The following is a 21,799-nucleotide window of genomic DNA, read 5'->3' as shown; positions in this document are numbered from 1 at the left end:
TGCTGTGGTACGCTGCCGACTGCATTGCTGGCCGGCTTATACAACACTGAAATACGTAAGTGCAAAACAGTTACGCCTACTAAAATAAAGGAAAAGCCTCCTCCGGAAAAAGGAAAAATTTCCTTAAGTCCTTTTAAACTGGAGTAGGAGCTTTCTTATTTTCTGTGTGTTTGTGACAAAGACAAATGTCCAATCTGCGGTACAATAATTATATCTCAAAGAAAATCGTTCAGTGAAAGTATAGTCAATGCCATTTTGTCGAAAACTGACATTCTGAGCCCGTAGCTACGTACAAAACATATTGGCTCTTACATAGAAGGTAACAGATGTACATTGTTGTATTTATTAATCTACATCTGGCCCTTCATTACTTTGGTTCCAATGTATACCATATATTCACGTAATGTCATTGCAGCAACACTATATAACAAACTGACAGCCTTATTTGTTTATCTTAATTTTAATCTGTTCTCTTTTAATACGAATAGTAAGTAAGGGAACATGAGTGGAAGTCTTTGGCATTGTTATGGCTGTAACATCGCCATCTTCGTATACATACTTCCTTGTAGAGAAACTTCTTGGTGTGTGAGTGGTGCTTCTTCAGATTTTGTGTATACATATACATAAAAAAGTGCATCATACGGTTTTCGCTGCTGCATGATCACAAGCAGTCAGCACTGGAACTTCGCGGATTTTTCATCGTAAGTAACCAAAACATCTTGCCTTTAACAATTTGTTTACATTACTTAAAATCGCTGTCAGGCAAAATTAAAGTTATAAAGACATTGTCTCACATTTTGTTTTGGTTGTAGGGCACCACCACCCCAACGAAATCACATCATCTGGGAAAACGAAAAGTGAAAGCTAATGTAAAATGTATCTTAAAGTGAACTAGCCCTCTGAAGATGAACCTGTCGGTTCGAAACGGGTAACAGCGCTAGTTAAATAAAAAAATAACATTGTAAAAACTTGCTGGTTGCTGTTATCTTCTGTGTAAGAATCAATTTATATTAAGTATAGTCAAATAATAGGGGACGTCAAAGGGGAATAATTAAGAAAGTTGCAAACTCTTGAAGGAGAAAATCTAGCATCCATAAATAAGGTTTGTACCAGCACTTTGGCAACTTTACTCTGGTTAAAGGTCCTACGAAAAGAACTGGTTTGTTTGCAGTTTTCTCCAATGTAAAAAGTCTTCGCTTGTATTGTCTAATACTACTTTTTTCTCTAATTTAGGACGAAGGAGATGAAGAGTGCGGCGAACGGACTCTTAGAGCTAGCCACAAAGTTGCTCTATGTTTTGCGACAGCAGGGAAGCCGTTTATGGAGGAGCCATTAATAATGAATATTTTGGTGGACGTAGTACACACAATGAATCCCATATTAACTACCGCATACAACAGAATACCACTTCCCAGTACGACAATTTCAGCGAAATCGTAGGGAATTTGCATGAACAATTGGTAGACAAAATTGAAAAACTCCAACGCACTTTATGACTGCACAGATATTAGCGACACGGCTCAGTTAGCCATTTTTTACGTGGCGTAGACGATGACCTACATATACGAGAAGAGCTCCTGGATATGATGTCGATGAAGGGCACTGATACAGAGGCGGATATTTTAGAAGCATTTGAAATGGCAGCTGAAGGAATACAAGTAGTAACTGGGCAGGTTGGGTGCACTCGGGGATAATTTACTGAGCAAAACCCAACCCACCAACAAAAGTAAGATATAAAAAATTAAATCAAAAAATTAATCACACTATGAACTCTAGCTCGTGAAATATGTAATCATTATTTTTGGCTCTCTTCAATTCATTATAATTTAGTCTAATATAATCATCTTCTAAACATTCAAAGTGTGATCCACTTATCACTTTATTAAACCTGTCTGGTAAAAGAATTTAAAATTATTATCAAGCTCGATAACAAATTTACCTTCCATATTTAATATTAAAATATTCACATCCCGTAATGTCATACAATTCATTTTCCACTAGCTCACCAATCTTTATAAACCAATCAGAATTGATTGCATTATTTACCCTCTTCAGTAGAGAATCTATTTATATAGAATAAAAAAATAACAATATTAAAAATTTTCACTCAAAATTCTATGCTGAGCATCATATGTTAAGTTTTTCTTACAATACATGACTATGTAGGCAACTGTATGTTTCGCAATTTTATCATTAAAAGTGGCAGCTAATTTCATTGTAGTTTTCTGTGTGGCTAACACATTCATTCTTCTAGACATATTTATAACAAAGATAGGATAATTCTGGATAAAACTGAAGGGATTTGCATTGACATTTTCACTCAATTGAATGACACTCTTAAAATCGAGGATTTATGCTTTCAGATATTTATCTGGTGGATCATGATTCCAAAATTCTTGAGAAAAAACTTCATTTCTTCCATTTTTCACTTAGACATTTTGTAATTTAACATGATCGAATAAAGAAGAATCAATTAGTTGATTATTTTCTCAATTAGTTTGCAAAACAGCGAAAATAAAGTAAGGTATATCAGATTCTTAAGAATTATAATGATTAGTAATATCTAGCTCAAAATTTATTTTTCCTTCTAATCCAGCTGTTTCAAATGTTTGTGATTCAAAGAAAGAAATTGGAATTTTTGTATTTTTTCATCTTTCTTCTTCTAACTCTAGTGAATATTCTGGTTGATACTTTATGACAGGAACACGAATTTCCATAGATTCTACTACAATTTTACCTTCTTTTAGAAGTGTATCTTTTATTTCAATTCCAGCATCGTTTTTATCAGCCCATCTAAGAATAGTATCTACAGCACGTGAACTCCAAGTAAAAATTGCGGTTAAATCTCCTTCCCACATCACTTCTTTATAATCTTTGACAAATCCACTAAAAAAATCGAGTTGAAAAAGTACTTCATTTATCTCACTTTTTATCTTACCATTATTAAGGATATGACCTTCCACAGTTAACTCATGGGCTATAGTCGAAGCTAATCTCATAAGGACAGATGATGAAATGAATAGATGTTCCATTTCCGACAAAATAGTTTCCTTTCTTGATAGTGATGACCTTGAACAACTTAGCCACACAGTTATCAATGAATTTTTATAGGATTTTCCATCATAGGATGGATGATCTGTGCCATCAGCTCCAATAATACTAAACTCATATATAACTAAGTATGATTTGGATTAACCCATCAATCTCCAATATTTGCATTAATCTGTGTTCTTATTGGGGACATGTAGATTATTGTTAGTTTTCTGATTCACATAGACTGAGTGAAACTGATAACTCTCGATTTTGCACATGATTCATTAAGAATACAATTTATTAAGACATTTCTAAAACTTCTGTTATATAAGCACCATTACGGTCAATCAAATTTTCATTTTATTCAGTTATAGTTATTTCTAAATTTTGAATTGGAGCAAAAATAGGAATATTTACAGGATAGTCTGATTTGTGAATTATTGTACCACTGAATTCTTCATTAGGCTTGAATAAGGCAATAATATTAGTTTCTTGATGAAAATCACCAGTATGCTTTACAAACATCCCATCAGCCAAATTAAAATTGACATTAATAATAAAAATGGAATAATTTTAGGAACATTATTAGCAACAGTTTTTCATGAGTTTTGAAGCCGGCCGCTGGTGGCCGAGCGGTTCTGGCGCTTCAGTCTGGAACCGCGCGACCGCTATGGTCGCAGGTTCGAATCCTGCCTCGGGCATGGATGTGTGTGTTGTCCTTAGGTTAGTTAGGTTTAAGTAGTTCTAAGTTCTAGGGGACTTATGACCTCAGCAGTTGAGTCCCATAGTGCTCAGAGCCATTTGAACCATTTGAGTTTTGAAAATTTGGTTACTAAATCCAAGCACACTTCCAATACTATCTTTTATATCCATATAGAATTTTACATCACTCTCAATAGTAACTCTGTTTAAAATTTCATCTGCTTTAATGTGAATTTAGGCTTTTTCGAATGAATAAATTTTTTGAAGTTTTTCAAACTATACTGACCAGTTGGAATTTGAAGATAAATGTAACAAATAAAAATTACTACTTTTATTGAAAATAATGAAGAAATTATTCCATTAAATCAACGTCAAGAAAATTCATTAGTAGTGTTTGCTGACTTCATTCTTGAAAATCAGATTGTAGTTGGAGAATATTTTACTAGAGGAAGACATGAAGGACTAGATTGCTTTTATTTGGCTCAAACTTACTCGAAAATACCGAAACAGTTAGAGATAATCTTAATTTCTTAAATATCTTTAGACAAGATGACAAAAATTTAAATAATATTTATCATGAGTTTTTTGGCGATTTAAAATTTGATAATTTTTTAGAAATGTGTTGTAAATGTTGAAATGACCAATTTGGATATCTATGATAGACATGACTAGAAAACAAAATGAAGGTAAGTTCAGAAATAAAATACAACATTTCATAACAACATAAACATTAAACATAAATCTTTCAACACAAACATTAAAAATGTCTAAGGTTTTTTCATCTCTTAAATATTCGCAAAATATGATGTTAAAATAGCTAGGCGAAATAGAAGAGTAAAAGAACAGTTACAAGAAGTGTTTAAAAAAATAAGAAAAAAGAACAGAGTATGAAAAATATAAAAAATATCAACGAGTTATCGATGCAATTGAAGTTAAACAAGGTATCGAAGGATTAGGTGATAATGCTTTGAAAGCTATTGTAGAAAACAGAGAAGTTGAAAGGCAAATCGTTCCTTATTCTTATTATCAATTCATTATACTGCCAATTAAACAATATGAGTGTCCTCACCATGACTATACTTTAAGTGAATCAGAAATACAAGATTCATTAACGAACTATGGAAAAGAGAGAGAAAAAATGATAAAAAATAAAAAATAAATTAAAAAATAAATTTAAGTGAAAGAATCTTAGAATATATTAACCACAGTGAAGATATAAAGTTTTTGGATTAAGAGCTGCTTGTTCATTTAATTACCAGTAAAATTTGATGGAGATAATTTAACTATTGGTGATACGACATATGAAGGTACAGATGGATTAATGAATCTTTTAACTAAGAAACAGATAACTATGGAAGGCACAAATACGTTATTTACAGGCTCTGATTTATCGAATTATGAAGATATATTATAAAATTCAGGATCATTATCTTCTGATGATAAACCAAAAATAAAATAAAATCGAGTAGAATATTTTATAAAGGAAATTGTCGACGACTTTTTTCCACCACTGAGACAAAAAAATTTAGACGATTCATTGCAAAGTGAAGAAGAAAATGTTAGTGAAGGGTTAGTAAAAGAAAAATTCAGAAAAACCAATCGAATATGTCTGGATGAATGATATTTGTCAATTAATTGATAGATTAGCTGTGATACATGGGGAAGAATTAGCTGGAAATAAAAAATATCACACTGAAAAAGTGAGAGTAATGCAAATGTTGACAAATAAATTTAGTGATTTCATCGGCATCAATCCAAAAGGAATTCCATATTTGATGAGAAGAATAATCTTCCTCACACATTTTGAAAAAGTGAGAAACATGGAAAAGGGTTAGTCAATGTGTTTTAAATAATGTATCAATGACTGAGATGCATCTTGCAGGATATAAATTTTGTGGGCCGTTCACTAAGCTAGAAGAAAGATTAGCATGTGGGGACCAAGGAATGAATTCATTAGACGAAGTTTTGTAGGGCAAAGGACATCCAGATCCACTTTTGCATGATCCTATATGGGTAGCTGATTTAGGATTTCTATCAGACGTCATGGCTCTTCTAAAGGATTGACGTCTGAAATCCCAACATGCAAATGATCTCATCAACGATATGGTCGGCAAAATAAAAGCTTTTTCAACGTAAACTTCAGCTTCACAAGAACAACGTTTCAGAGAGAAGTACACAGCACTTTGCTGAGCTAGGTAAGCGACTTATTTATTTTAACTTTACTAAGGCATCCGGATTTTAAAAATGCTTTATCCGAAATGGTATTATGGCTTTGAAACTTCCTGGCAGATTAAAGCTGTGTGCCGGACCGAGACTCGTGCTTGGGTAGCTCAGATGATAGAGCACTTGCCCGCGAAAGGCAAAGGTCCTGAGTTCGAGTCTCGGTCCGGCACACAGTTTAAATCTTCCAAGAAGTTTCATATCAGCGCACATTCCGCTGCAGAGTGAAAATCTCATTCTGGATTATGGCTTTGTTTGACAGCATCTGTGTGAAGGAGCGCGCTTTGAAAAATACTTCGAGGTGTTACAATCCCTTGAAAATGAGTCTACCGCTATATCACTAACAGCAAAGTAAAGCCGATTTTGTTAAATGTAGAATTGTAATATTACATTAAAAACGGTACTCCAAAGTACCTGTTTATTAAAACATTACGCCTTTTAGTACTTCATAGCAACGTTATGGAATACTCTCATTTATTAACATTTGGTTTTGTTTTCGTAACAGGAAATTACCAACTTTCAGCCAATACTTTAGGTGTTTGTAAAGCCGTCTCGATAACAATTGGAAGTGCGCATCCCGATAAAATTTCGAACGAATCGATTTGCACACCGATGAGCGCCGAAAGGATTTATTTTACAATGAAAAATGTTTGCTCGTATTCTACCAGAATTTGACGAAGGAAGAAGTTCCTAAACCGCACAGAGAAGTAGCGAATATTATTTCTATGGTTTTTTCAGTTTAATCTTGTATGAAAACTGCGTGCACGTCTTTCTCATTGTAATTAAATAAAATGCTGTACGAATTTCTGTCAGTCGATTCCTTGTTCCAAGTATGAGCAGCATAATTGCAAATAAGAAAAAATAAGGAAATTTTCTGTTGAAACCAAATTTATTATTATTATTATTATTATTATTATTATATTATTATTATTAAAGTAGTAGTAGTGGTATTTAAATCTCTTTTGCACCGGTAATCTTTTCCCGCCGAACTAAATTCTTCGCCACAGCTCAAACATTCGTCAATGACGAAGAAAACAGAGGCGAAGTTTTGTAAAAGATCGAGACAGATGGAGCGAGAAAGACAAGCGCAATGAAAGAGGCAGAGAGATAGCGTTATTGCGCAAAGTCGAGGAGTGGAGGGTTTGCACACTGCACCAGCGCATTGCACAATGCAAACACCATGAGAGACCCTGGTCTAGCGCAATATTCAGAAAAAAGACGACAAATTATCTTTGCTGCAGCACATTCTTAAACTCTAGTAGAGGGACGTTAATAGTAACGAACAGTGTACAATTATTCTATATTTATTGTTATAAGATTTCCGACGCGATTTTGATTTAAAAATAATTTCTAACACTGCAGTCAGATTTCTGCTTAACATTTGCTTTATTTATTTACATAGCATTAAACGAAAAGGATACCCAAATAATTTAAGGTCATGTCGACGTCGCGGTCATCAGAGATAAGCGCAAGCTCTTAATGGACACTGATAGTGTAGGAAATAGACCTAGGCCTTAACGATAGGTATCATCGCAGTATTCGCCTTAATTTACGGAAACCTCGGAATAAATGTAAATCTAAGTGTCCACACCATAATCTGATTCCATTCCTTTGAAATGCAAATTCAATTCTTCAACCGCTATACCACTTCGCTCGGCGCACAATATGGAACTTATTTAAGACTAATGTTTATTTACAAACAGGCCAACTGCTGTGGGTCGCAACTGTATTCAGGAGGCAGCTGGGTCAGCGAGGTGCTGGTGCTTTATACAATACTCAGCTTTGGAAATGAGCACTCGCAAAATGGGGTCAGCAGATAGCATCCATGTGCAAGGCGGGTCAAGTGCAAACACAACGCAGTCTTCCGCCGCATCAGCACGTGGCAGATTCATCTCATACTTCGCTGCCAGCGATACCAGCAATTGCCCTGTGATTCCACTGAAAATCTCTCTTTCTGGTTTAACGAAAGCAGAATAACGGCCGGGACAGTAACTTCAAAGCAAAGATCAGAGACCAATATCTTTAACAATGGTTCTATGTGAATGTCGTACCTCTTTACGGTATGTAAAGATATTTAGATATGCATCAATTTTTTAGTACCAAGAAATGGCGTAACTACCAGGGATATTAGCATATATTGTAAGAAAAATATTTGAACTCTTAGAGAGTGAAGTTGAGTTGCAAATATTTAAGAAAGCTTTTACGAGCAATGTGGCTGATCGTAGAATTCCTCAAGTGAGAGTAGACAGAGAAATTTTTCGTCCATATTTTGCTTATTTATTTATTTATTTATTGCTTATTTAGCCTGACCAGAATAAGGCCTTAAGCCCGTATATTACATCTGACTCAATTTGCATTATTAACAAAAGTACACTACTGGCCATTAAAAGAAGAAGAAATGCAGATCATAAACGGGTATTCATTGGACAAATATGTTATACTAGAACTGACATGAGATTACATTTTCACGCAATTTGTGTGCATAGATCCTGAGAAATCAGTACCCAGAACAAACACCTCTGTCCGTAATAACGGCCTTCATAAGCCTGGGCATTGAGTCAAACAGAGCTTGGATGGCGTGAACAGGTACAGCTGCCCATGCAGCTTTAACACGATACCACAGTTCATCAAGAGTAGTGACTGGAGTATTGTGACGAGCCAGTTGCTCGGCCACCATTGACCAGACGTTTTCAATTGGTGAGAGATCTGGAGAATGTGCTGGCCACTGGCAAGAGCAGCAGTCGAACATTTTCTGTATGCAGAAAGGCCCGTGCAGGACCTGCAACATGCGGTCGTGAGTTATCCTGCTGAAATGTAGGGTTTCGCAGGCATCGAATGAAGGGTGGAGCAACGGGTCGTAACACATCTGAAATGTAGCGTCCATTGTTCAAAGTGCCGTCAATGCGAACAAGAGGCGACCGAGACGTGTAACCAATGGCACCCCATAACATCACGCCGGGTGATACGCCAGTATGAAAATGACGAATACTCGCTTCCAAAGTGCGTTAACCGCGATGTCGCCAACCACGGATGCGACCATCATGATGCTGTAAACAGAACCTGGATCATCCGAAAAAATTACGTTTTGCCATTCGTGCACCCAGGTTCGTCGTTGAGCACACCATCGCAGACGTTCCTGTCTGTCATGCAGCGTCAAGGGTAACCGCAGCCATGGTCTCCGACCTGATAGTCCATGCTGCTGCAAACGTCGTCGAACTGTTGTCTTGCAAACGTCCACATCTGTTGACTCACGGATCGAGACGTGGCTGCACGATCCGTTACAGACATGCGGATATGAGCCTGTCATCTCGACTGCTAGTGATACGAAGCTGTTGGGATCCAGCACGGCGTTCCCATTACCCTCCTGAACCCACCGATTCCATATTCTGCTAACAGTCATTGGACGTCGACCAATGCGAGCAGCAATCGCGATAGGCTACAATCCGACCTTTATCAAAGTCGGAAACGTGACGGTACGCATTTCTCCTCCTTACACGAGGCATCACAACAACGTTTCACCAGGCAACGCCGGCCAACTGCTCTTTGTGTATGAGAAATCGGTTGGAAACTTTCGTCATGTCAGCACGTTGTAGGTGTCGCCACCGGCGCCGTCCTTGTGTGAATGCTCTGAAAAGCTAATCATTTGCATATCACAGCAACTACTTCCTGTCGGTTAAATTTCGCGTCTGTACGTCATCTTCGTGGTGTAGCAATTTTAATGGCCAGTAGTGTAATAATTTGCAACAACATTAGTAGTAGCAGTAGGAACAATAATAATAATAATAAAAAAATGAAGGCGTTGAGAATGATTTTAATTAGTGTAGCAAGTTTGAAGAATTGGAAGGGATAATGAAAGAGGAGATAACTGAAATGAAAGTGACAGTGGTTGCCACGAAAGAAGAAAGTTTCAACAGAGAACTGAGTAGACAAGGAGAGGGAAAGGTGGTGGGGGAGGGAGGGCTGACGGGAGTTTGTTGAGTTGATTGGAGGAGGAGACCAAACAGCGAGGTCATCGGTCTCATCGGATTAGGGAAGGAAGTCGGCTGCGCCCTTTCTAAGGAACCATCTCGGCAGTTGCCTGAAGCGATTTAGGGAAGTCACGGAAAACCGAAATCAGGATGGCCGCACGCGGGATTGAACCTTCGCTCTCCCGAATGCGAGTCCACCTCGTTCGGTCTGATGGGAGAGTGCTATTGTGACAGAAGCTGGGCCAATAGCTGTCTTTCAGAGTTTTAAATGATTTTAATGTCTCTAATACGTTGAGGAATATTGTTCCACAGTCGGGTTCCTGATACAGAAAATCGTTTAGAGAACGTGGCAGTTGCATGTTCAGTTCAGTCTAGGGGTGATCCAGAATTATCCCCAAATTCTTTGCAGAAAAAGAAAAGGTGCTGTTTACGATTAAGGCTGGAAGAGATTCTCTAAACCGAGTAATAATCAGTCTTTTGTGAGCGACTAAGATTTCTAGCGTTTAGATGGGTTATATTTCAAACCTATGTACTGCGCCCATTCTGGTAAAGCAAGTAAGTCAGCATTTACGTTCTGGATGGCTGTCCACAGATTTCTTGGGCTTGGACTTAGTTATAGTAGAAGGTTATCAGCGTATAAGTGCTATTCGCAATGGGAGATCATCATTAATATGTTATGAGAAAAGTAATGGGTCCAATACATATCCTTGCGGGACCATTGATACTACATTCCTCCATTGTGACCTCTTTTTTCCGATGATTACACATTGTTGGTGGTATGTAAAGAACGTGTGGACATTGAATTCTGAGTTTAGCAAGTACAATATCACAGACAATGTCGAAAGCTATTCTGAAATCCAAAAAAGCCCACAATAGTCGCCTCTTGTTTGTTCATAGGTTGTTTCAGTTCCTCAGTCACTTTTATAAGACCAGTTGTCGTGCTGCGATTTTACCAGAAGCCAGATTGGTATTTGTCCAGAAGGCTATACGAGATTAAGAAGCTGGTCGTGAATCATGTATTCTACAGTCTTAGATAATACCGGTAGAATGCAAATGGGCATGCAGTCAGAGGGTTCTTTGGCAGATTCATTTTTGAGTAGAGGTTTTATGAGTCATTTTTTCGCGGCCATTGAAATGGTTAAAAATACACGTTATTATCGGCAGTAATGGATCGACGAGGAAATTTATCATTTCTATTGTAATACTGTCGTGTTCTGCAACTGCAGAACGAATTCGTGCAATTAACTTCACGGCTGTGTTACAGCTTACGGGTTGCAGGAAAGATTTTTCGTTTGTACCGACTGCAGATACTTCAACTTAAAGAACACCTTCGACGACTTCACTTTGTTAATGACGAAGTGGTACAAGCAGAGCTGAGGTTGTGACTCCATCAAACATTCTACAGTGACCGTATTAACAGACTGTATATCGTCGGGAGAAATGTGTTCGTCGCTAGGGTGACTACGTCGAGAAATAAATATGCACACACGAACAATAAAGCTGCACAATGTTATTTATTTATTTAATCGTGTCAGAAGCATCGTACATAAAATCAGAATAGTTAACACATACATATCAGGTATATAACAAATACAAAAAGAGTATAAAAGTATACAGATATATTAGCAGGGTCAAGTAGTTTTTTATTTTATGAAGTCTTGGACCAGAACCTGGCCACGTCCAGTGCTTCCAGGGTGGCATTCATCAAATCCTTCATGGTGCAGGTGCTTGGGCACAGCACACACTGCGTGAGGTGGGTGGTGGTTTGAGTGTGTCTACAGTCACACAGCGCCGGTTCATTTGAGAGGCCCCATTTGCGCATATTCTCTTTGGATCGTGTGACACCAGAGCGCAGCCTATTAAGAGATTTCCATGTCGCCCATCCTTCTATATGGCCGGGAGGGAGTTCTTCGTTTGGGACTAACCATTCCCCAATGTGCGCGTTTTCTTCTCGCCACATTGCCAGCTTCACTTGCTGCTATGTCCCGACGATGTTTTCTGCTGTGTGCAGGAAGCTTTTTCTAGATTTTAGTCGACGGCGGGCTGGCTGGTGTTTGTACAGAGGGTGGTTCAAATGGCTCTGAGCACTATACGACTTAACTTCTGAGGTCATCAGTCGCCTAGAACTTAGAACTACTTAAACCTAACTAACCTAAGGACATCACACACATCCATGCCCGAGGCAGGATTCGAACCTGCAACCGTAGCGGTCGCGCGGTTCCGGACTGAAGCGCCTAGAACCGCTCGGCCACAACGGCTTCTTTGTGTTTAGTGTTCATGCAGTGCTTTTTATAGGTGAGTGCTCTATCCAAGGTGACGCCTTGGTGTTTCGCAATGTTCCAGGGGCACTCCTTCCCAGTTAAGTTGTAGTCTTCTTGCAGATTGTCTGTTCTTTAGGTGGAAGACGCAGGTTTGGGTTTTCCCTGGGTTGGGTTTGAGATGGTTCCCCTTATAGTAGGTGGCAAGCTGTTCGAGGGCTACTGGCAGATTCTGTTCAACATTTTCAAAGCTGTCTGCTTGAGCGGTAATGGCGCAATCATCTGCATATATGAAGCTTTCGGTGCCTTGGGGGAGGGGCTGGTCATTAGTATATATATTAAAAAGTGTTGGGGCCAGTACACGACACGAGAGAAGCCTCCGCGAAGGATGTGTCATTAATAACACATTCGGGCGTCCCCTGGGCAACGGCTCTAAGCCGGCAGATTCTCTCACACGAGAAGCATCACAGTAGAGCGACATGTCTGTACAATGTTAACGTTGTTTGGTTTATTTAAAAATCTTCATGAGTTTTCGCATAAAAATTCGGACGAATTTCTTTTCAGAATTTCCTCGTGGATGTTGTATTTAGTCCTCTTGAGTCATTACAAGAGTAATCTCCGCACAATGCATTTACACTGAAACGCAGTAATGTGTCACAGTTATGCGAAGTATCTCCCCGCAACGTGATGCAAGCGGTCTGCGACAACACACTGTCAGCCAGACTTTTCATCCCATCCCGGCACCCCCGCCTCCTCCCCCCCCCCCCTTTCCGCGTCCACTGCTGCCTGTCAGCTGGTGACTGGCTCGCACTTCTGTAGGAGCGAGTCAGCGTGTGGCAGTGTAATGAAAAAACATTAACGCCTCACGTAATAACTTATCAGCAGAAAATACATAAGAAGAGCGCTGTATCAGACAAAACCATACGTAATAAGATGTGTACAAATAGAAGTCCAAATTGCTAATCATCTAGGTCTAACTGGTGTTTCCGGCATAAACGCTCATGACCAATATGGATCTGCTGGACTCCATCTTTGCGCATAGTTTGCCAGGTCGCATACAGGGGAAATAAATAACGGAAGATGTCTTACTGCGTTTTGGGACTTGCCAAAGTGACAGAGCCACAGCAGACCAATGTTCATGCAAGAAACTCTGAGAGTGCGGAATTAGACATATTGTCACACGGAGACTATACACCCGCCTCAGAGCACTGAATGCTACAATCTGTTTTAATTAATAGCTGTTGTAAATGGCCCCGCGGGATTAGCCGAACGGTCTAGGGCGCTGCAGTCATGGCCTGTGCGGCTGGTCCTGGCGGAGGTTCGAGTCCTCCCTCGGGCATGGGTGTGTGTGTTTGTCGTTAAGATAATTTAGGTTAAGTAGTGTGTAAGCTTAGGGACTGATGACCTTAGCAGTTAAGTCCCATAAGGTTTCACACACATTTGAACATTTTTTTGTTGTAAATGCTACAATCGGGAGGGGGAGGAGGGGGGGAGGAGGAAACCGAATTCTGTGGAGCAGAAAACTATGATTGCTGGCATGTTGGGAGGCAGGACAGCAGAACGAAACTACCCTATGATATGTCAGCTGTAGAAAATTTTGACCCTGGTCCTGAAATATTGGCGGCCGGGTGGCCGAGCGGTTCTAGGCGCTACAGTCTGAAACCGCGCGACCGCTACGGTCGCAGGTTCGAATCCTGCCTCGGGCATAGATGTGTGTGCTGTCCTTAGGTTAGTTAGGTTTAAGTAGTTCTAAGTTCTAGGGGACTGATGACCTCAGAAGTTAAGTCCCACAGTACTCAGAGCAATTTTTGAACCTGAAATATTGAGAAACCACCTCCTAAAAACTAAGTTTTCTGTGCTGTTAATTACTCGTACCAACTATTACAAATTAATTAACCTATTTACTTATTGCGAACGTACATGGAAAATGGATGAAAGATTTCGTACTGACGTTAAAGGACAACAAAAAGTACAGCGTTTACGATTTAAAAAAAAAAGAATGGGTGATGAAGTATTTTAAGTTGTCGCCGCAAGTAACAGGACGTTTTTCTGAAGTGCGATAGGCAACAGAGTGTATGAACGCGGCAGCAGTGAAAATAAATTTACATCAAATGCTAGACGGCAAACAGCTGACGTATGTTTCCTCACCCCTCACTACCGGTGCGAGGACTGTTGCCTTTCGGCTATAACAGATTCGTAGAAGCGCGGATTCTGTGGACGAAGTGCGGTCGCTAGTCGCAACGGCCTCTTTCTGAGAAGTGCGCAGGGTAAAGCCGCGCCGTGACCTCTAATGCAGGAATCCCCGAGCCCAGGTGACGTCACTTGCAGGAGAAACCCGGGAAAGGCCGCACCTCACTCAAGAAGGAACGTCTGCAGACGTCGACTATCCTATTACAGATTCTCGTATATCCTACATTCGCACTTCGAATGAGTTTTGTCGACCGCAAGAACAGTGGTGAACCTTAGACAGTAATTTTCTCATACATAAATATTTAAAAAAATCAAGGAGAAGAACCAAAGGAAGTTAGTTTATCAGGAACACCGAGAAGCTGCAGTAGTTAATTTAAAACACTATATAGTCTACACCTGTTACATCTAACATACAAAAGCTAGCCACGACAAAGTAGTCTAGAATAAGCTTCTCTTCCCAGCGCAGCCGGGCGGTGTGGCCGAGCTGTTCTAGGCGCTTCAGTCCGGAACCGCCCTGCTGCTACGGTCGCAGGTTCGAATCCTGCCTCGGGCATGGATGTGTGTGATGTCCTTAGGTTAGTTAGGTTTAAGTAGTTCTAAGTTCTAGGGGACTTATGACCACAGATGTTAAGTCCGATAGTGCTCAGAGCCATTTGAGCCATCTGCCTGATATCGTGTAGGGCCCCCGCGAGCACGCAGAAGTGCCGCAACACGACGTGGCATGGACTTGACTAATGTCTGAAGTAGTGCTGGAGGAAACTGACACCAAGAATCCTGCAGCGATCTCAATAGATCCGTAAAAGTACGAGCGGGTGGAGGACAGCACGTTGCAAGACATCCTAGATATGCTCAATAATGTTCATGTCTGGGGAGTTTCGTGGCCAGCGGAAGTGTTTAACCTCGTGTTCCTGGAACTACTCTGCAGCTATTCTGGACGGGTGGGATGTCGCATTATCCTGCTGGAATTGCCGTAGTCCGTCGGAATGGACAATGGACATGGATGCAGGTGGTAAGATAGGATGATACGTACGTGTCACCTGTCAGGGTCGTATCTAGACGTATCAGGGATCCCATATCACTAACTCCACACGTCCGACACCTTTACAGACCACCCACCAGCTTGAACAGCCCCTGCTGACATGAAGGGTACATGGATTCATGAGGATGTCTCCATACCCGTACACGTCCATCCGCTCCATACAATTTGAACCGAGATTCTTCCGACCAGGCAACATTTTTCCAGTCATCAACAGTCCAATGTCGGTGTTGACGGGCCCAGGCGAGGCGTGAAGCTTTGTGTAGCGCAGTCATCATGGGTACACGAGTGGGCCGTCGGCTCCGAAAGCCCATATCGATGATGTTTCGTTGAATGGTTGGAACGCTGACGTTTGCTGACGACTCAGCATTGCAATGTGCAGCAATTTGCGGAAGGGTTGCACTCCTGTCACGTTCAACGATTCTGTTCAGTCGTCATTGTTCCCGTTCTTCCAGGATTTTCTTCCGGCCGCAGCGATGTCGGAGATTTGATGTTTTATCGGATTCCTGATATTAACGCTACACTCGTGAAATGGTCGTAAGGGAAAATCCCCACTTCATCGCTACCTCGGAGATGCCGTGTCCCATCGCTCGTGCACCGACTGTAGCACTTCGTTCAAACTCACTTAAATCTTCATAACCTGCCATTAACGGTCTACCCGACAGGAGGCCCTAATCACACGAAATTTTATAGCAGCAGTAACCGATCTAACAACTGCGCCGGACAATTGTCTTATATAGGCGTTGCCAACCGCAGCATCGTATTCTGCCTGTTTACATACCTCTGCATTTGAACACGCATGCCTATACGAGTTTCTTTGGCGTTTCATTGTATTTTCGAGATTACGTGCATTTGTGTCCACAGAGGAGCATAGCTATGGCTCCCTTACATCGTAGATACCTTCTGGAAGGATATGTGCAGTAACGTTTTTACCATCTGTGGTCATTCTGTCTCTACATCATATAGAGTCCAGACTTGTCCCTAGTCTCACACTACTAACCACCGTTCATTGATTTTTATCTCTGGCAATGATTTGTGTATGTTAAAAATGCTTAGCTGCACTGTCGTTGGGAATACATGTTGAACGGTAGTTCCCCTGGAACTAGTAGCGCAGCTCATTACTAAACGAGTCATGGGTGTGTATGTGTGTTATCGTTAGTTTAAGTAGTGTGTAGGTTTAGGGACCGATGACCTCAGCAGTTTGGTCCCTTAAGAATTCACACACACACACACACACACACACACACACACACACACACACACACACACACACACTCTCTCACTCTCTCACTCTCTCACTCTCTCTAACCGAGGAGGTGTACTTCCCCCTGCGGGACAGTACCTAGTACATTGCTGCGTTGTACAAACCAAAATTTGTGTTGATGACAGCTTTCCCTTTCTCTTTCTCGGTCATGATCAATAAGTTGAACCATGCCTTGATTTGGATTAACACGATTCAGTTTTCGTCTGTTTTGATATCCGTCAATATATTGTAGGCCCTTCTTGCTTCTATTAATTTCTTTACCATGGAACAGATCATTTTCCAGAGGTTTAGATTGCCTTTATACATAATTCTGGAACCAGTGTTTTCATTGACCTTGGTTATTTCTTGTCTCAATATCCACTAAGACGCAAATACGTATCTTACATACACTGAGGTGAGAATTGAAGCTTGTGAAATGTGGATATGGCGTAGAATGCAGAAGATCAGCTGGACTGATAAAGTCAGGAAGTACTTAGGAGAGTTGGAGAAGAACGGAAGATGCTGCTGACGATGAAAAACAGGAAACTAAACTGGACAGGCCACAATATAAGAAGAGATTATCTTCTAGTAGAGGCAGTGAAGATTTCGTTGAGGGAAAGAGAGGGAGGGGCAGAAGAAGGTTCCAGATGTTGGATTATGTCAGCAGACCACTAGGAGGGTACCAAAGAATGAAGAGGAACGCTGATGACAGAAGCATGGAGGACTATGCCGTCAAAACCTGTTTCAAGGCAGACAACACAATGATGATGATGTGACAGAAGTTATGAACAGCGATATGCACCTACACAGATGGCTGTCGTAGCGCGAGCAAAAGGTATAAAAAAGACAGTGGATTGGCGGAGATGACATTTGTACTCAAGTGATTCATGTGAACAGGTTTCCAACGTGGTTAGGGCCGCAGGACGGGAATTAACAGACTCTGAACGCGGAATGGTAGTTGGAACTAGACGCACGGGACATTCAACTTCGGAAATCGTTAGGGAACTCAGTCTTCCGAGATCCACAATGTCAAGAGTCTGCCGAGAATGTCAAATTTCAGGCATTATCTCTCACCACGGAAAACGCAGTGGCCGACGGCCTCCACTTAACGACCGAGAGCAGCAGCCTTTGCGTGGAGTTGTCAGTGCCAATAGACAAGCAACACAGCGTGAAATAACTGCGGAAATCAATGTGGTGCATACGACAGACGAATGCGACGAATTTTGGCGTTAATGGGTTATGGCAGCAGAGGCCTTTGGCAACAGCACAACTTCGCCTGCAGCACCTCTACTGGGATCGTGACCATATCGACTGGACCGTAGATGACTGGGAAACCGTGGTCTGGTCATATGAGCCCCGATTTCAGGTGGTAAAAGCTGACGGTGGGGTTCGAGTGTGGCGCAGACCCTACGAAACCGTGGACTCAAGTCGTCAACATGGCACTGTGCAAGCTGGTGATGGCTCTATAATACTGTGGGCTCTGTTTACATGGGATGGAATTGGTCCTCTGTTCCAACTGAACCGGTCAATTACTGGAAATACGGCTACTTGGAGATTATCTGCAGCCGTTCGTGGACTTCATGTTCCTGAGCAACGTTGGAATTTTTATGGATGACAATGCGCCATGTCACCGGGCCACTATTGTTTGCCATTGGTTTGGAGATCGTTCTCGACAATTCGAGATAATTATCTGGCCACCCAGATCGGCCGACATGAATCCTATCAAACATTTATGGGACATAATGGAGAGGTCAGTTTGTGCAGAAAATCCTGCAGCGGCAAATCTTCCCAGTAATGGATGGCTGTAGAGGCAGAAAGGCTTAATATTTCTACAGGCGACTTCCAACGACTTGTTGAGTCCATGCCACGTCGAGCTGCTGTCCTAGGCCAGGCATTAGGAGGCCCCACACGATATTAGGAGGTATCCCATGACTTTTGTCACCTCACTGTATGTAAGCTGCGTGTATGTCTGTAAGTAACAGCCTCTCCAGAACAGCAGTCACAGCACCGATCAAACAAATTGATCATCAACTTCTCTGTTCTTATGCTTCTTTGTCTGTATCCCTCTTAATAACTATCTTCTTCTTCTATCTTATTTGTCAAGGAATGTGTGAATCTGATGGGCTAGCCAGTTTGGATCAACTCTTTCTACATGTACCGCGACTTCGTTCTTCTCATATGCACTGTATTTGTGATTTTAGAAATTTGTCTGAAGATTGTGCAATGGATTTACGGTGAAACTTAGTACTTTATCAATCTTCAGAAACTGCAGTTTTGTAAATAGAAATTTCGGTGAAATATTACCATTATTCTGGATCCTAGCACTTTTCGCGTACTTCTGCTATCTGTTGCTTCTAATTGCTGCTATAATGTTTAGTGTCGGACGGTACATATGTATAATGCATATGGTGATTCTGTGGGGGCGGGGGGGGGGGGGGGAGGGGGGGGAGTTGTGTTGTTTGGGGAAAGAGACCCGACAGCGCGGTCATCGGTCTCATCGGCTTAGGGAAGGACGGGGAAGGAAGTCGGCCGTGCCCTTTCAAAGAAACCATCCCGGCATTTGCCTGGAGCGATTTAAGGAAATCACGGAAAACCTAAATCAGGATGGACGGACGCAGGATTGAACCGTCGTCCTCCCGAATGCGAGTCCAGTGTCTAACCACTGCGCCACCTCACTTGGTCGGTGTTTCTGAATTGATCACTGTCCTATAATGAACTTCACAGAGCCAGGAAAAGCATTGTTTTATGTTTTGCAAACTGAAACGCGGTTTCCATTTTCTGAAGTTTGAATTCTGTGGTTTTTGCGTTACAGTTTTCAGTGATTCATTCAGCTAAGTGTTTCAAGAAATGGCTCTGAGCACTATGGTACTTAAGATCTAAGGTCAACAGTCCCCTAGAACTAACCTAAGGACATCACACACATTCATGCCCGAGGCAGGATTCGAACCTGCGACCGTAGAGGTCGCGCGGTTCCAGACTGAAGTGCCTAGAACCGCTCGGCCACACCGGCCGGCTAAGTGTTTCAATTATTTAATAATTCCCTATATATTCTGAGAGTTGTAATAATAGTCTTCCGTTAATTTATCGTCTACGATCGAGTATGGTGTACTCATTATCTTACAAAAACCTATTACATTCAACGTCGATACCTAAACGCTGTCGCTATACTATTTCCCGACTCTAGTCACAAAGGGATCCATATTTGGTTGTCTGTATGGGCAGTTCCACACTAAGAAGAATGTGTTCCACAATTAGGTAGTCGAAACGTTATGATTGGCAACAATCCGTTCTGGCTGTCTCCCATTGTAGTAGCATCTGATATTTGGCGCAGTCCTAGTTCTCATCGACGCACACTGTTTCTATTTCACCTCTCCACAACACGGGCAGACCAAATTTTTCTGCCCCATAGTATTTATATGTGGACTGAACGAAGAGATTTTTTTGGCTCTAAAGCCAACGTACACACAGCGAGTGTGTGTGTGTGTGTGTGGGGGGGGGGGGGGGGGGGGGGGGTAATTCTCAGTTTCCGCGCCCTCGGCATTACTTGCCGAGCATGATGCACTTTGGGTCCTAAACCGCAATTCGATGTCCTTCATAATTTCTTTCCTCTGTATTTAATCTGCTAACTTACACTCAAAGATGAAGTTCAACACATCCTCACTGGTCATGTGCGTTGGTTCTGGATGTATCTAAATTTACATCCAAGTAAGTAGTAGTTGTGGTTGACGGAAAGGTACTGAAAAAAATTTGACAAAAGTAAAATACAAAGAATGCCAAAAAATCCCTAAAAATTACACAAAATGCTCAAGACCTACCGTGATCAACACATTTAGGTCAACACAGCGCTTCTTGGTACGCTGGAATAAATAAAGTTGCGTCGAATCCGGAAATGAGCTGCGGTATGAAAACGAAGAGAGATTGAGGAAACAGGCCATAGCGGGCGGGTGTGCTCAAATTTCTTAGTTTAAAATATTTATACCACTGTCAGAAACTCTCACAAACAGAAACTCTTCGTATTATAAATGAGACAATTTCAAGGCAATACAGGGTGTTTGCGTGATAATTATAAAAGCCATCTGGAATGATTGATAAGTGTAGAAACTGCAGGACGAAAATGAACGAGTCTAAAGTTAAAACCACAAATGAGAAATATTCAAACGTAACGTTGGTCTGCTGACAATCAGAAATCCACGTCAACATTTCTATAATATATCTATTTATCTGCACAGCGGATGTAAGGTATTAGATTCGCAACAGTTATTCAAAGTACCTGCAGTCAAGGATTAAGAGCAGTTGTCCTGGCTGTGTGCCCTGTTTTCAATAGGATAGCTGCCTTTAACTAACTGAGGGCGCTGGATTAAACGTATCGCGCCAGTTTGTGATGGAACCCAGTAAACTGATTAAGGTCCTTTTGCCTTAAGTGCACACGCACCCTGTGATTTCCAGCACTTTGTTTCTCCCGCAGGACGTGTTAGTAGGAACAGTTATAAAATGATGAGGGTTTGATCTTATAACTCTGACTTCAGTTTTGCTGTACTGCTTAAGTCCAGACGAATGCTGGTTTGATTCCTTAATAAGATCTCCAAGGGATACTTAAACGAACACTAACACGGTCACAGGCGGTTCTCATTGTTGTGGTCTGCTGTACACAGATGCCGGCGTTTGCTCTTTGACCTGTGCATCTTGCAGCACGCGTATGATGTTGCGAGTGGGATGTCTTTGTTAATCTATCTTATGTAAGGCTATTCTCTCTTGCCTCTGTAGATTACTGTAAAGAAATGTGACATAATACCACCAGCTTCTAATTTACGCTAGCTGCCACTCACGTAGCGGCAAGAAAGATAATACAAAGTCTACACAACGCTGTATGGAGCGTACCGAAGTCTGCGTCGGCACTTTTAATACTGCCCCCGTGACATGTTAAGGTGTACTGACGAGCACTTCGTGTTCCATAAACATTACCCATCTTCCTTGTTCCGTTCAAGATTATGGAGTGGAAAAGGAGAACCTCCGTATGAAAATTTATTTCACAAATTTTTGCAGTCACGGTGATTTCGTGATTTGTATATACAGCGCACACTGCCCAATACAATTAAAAATTCATTTTTTCGAAACTCCGTAGTTGTCTCCCATTGCGACGTAGAAGTTT

The 21,799-nt window shown here is 41.2% G+C and overlaps 1 protein-coding gene across 1 annotated transcript in view; it reads right to left on the bottom strand.

Annotated features, from left to right (window-relative positions):
* Positions 1–21,799, bottom strand: part of LOC124556350 (sulfate transporter-like) — a 493,546-nt gene that overhangs the window by 404,153 nt on the left and 67,594 nt on the right. The gene's annotated exons all lie outside the window — the stretch shown is intronic.

The sequence above is a fragment of the Schistocerca americana genome, chromosome X (genome assembly GCF_021461395.2).
Source record: "Schistocerca americana isolate TAMUIC-IGC-003095 chromosome X, iqSchAmer2.1, whole genome shotgun sequence".
NCBI lineage: Eukaryota > Metazoa > Arthropoda > Insecta > Orthoptera > Acrididae > Schistocerca > Schistocerca americana.
Note: the sequence above shows the minus strand (reverse complement) of the source record. Positions and strands in the feature narration are given on the sequence as shown.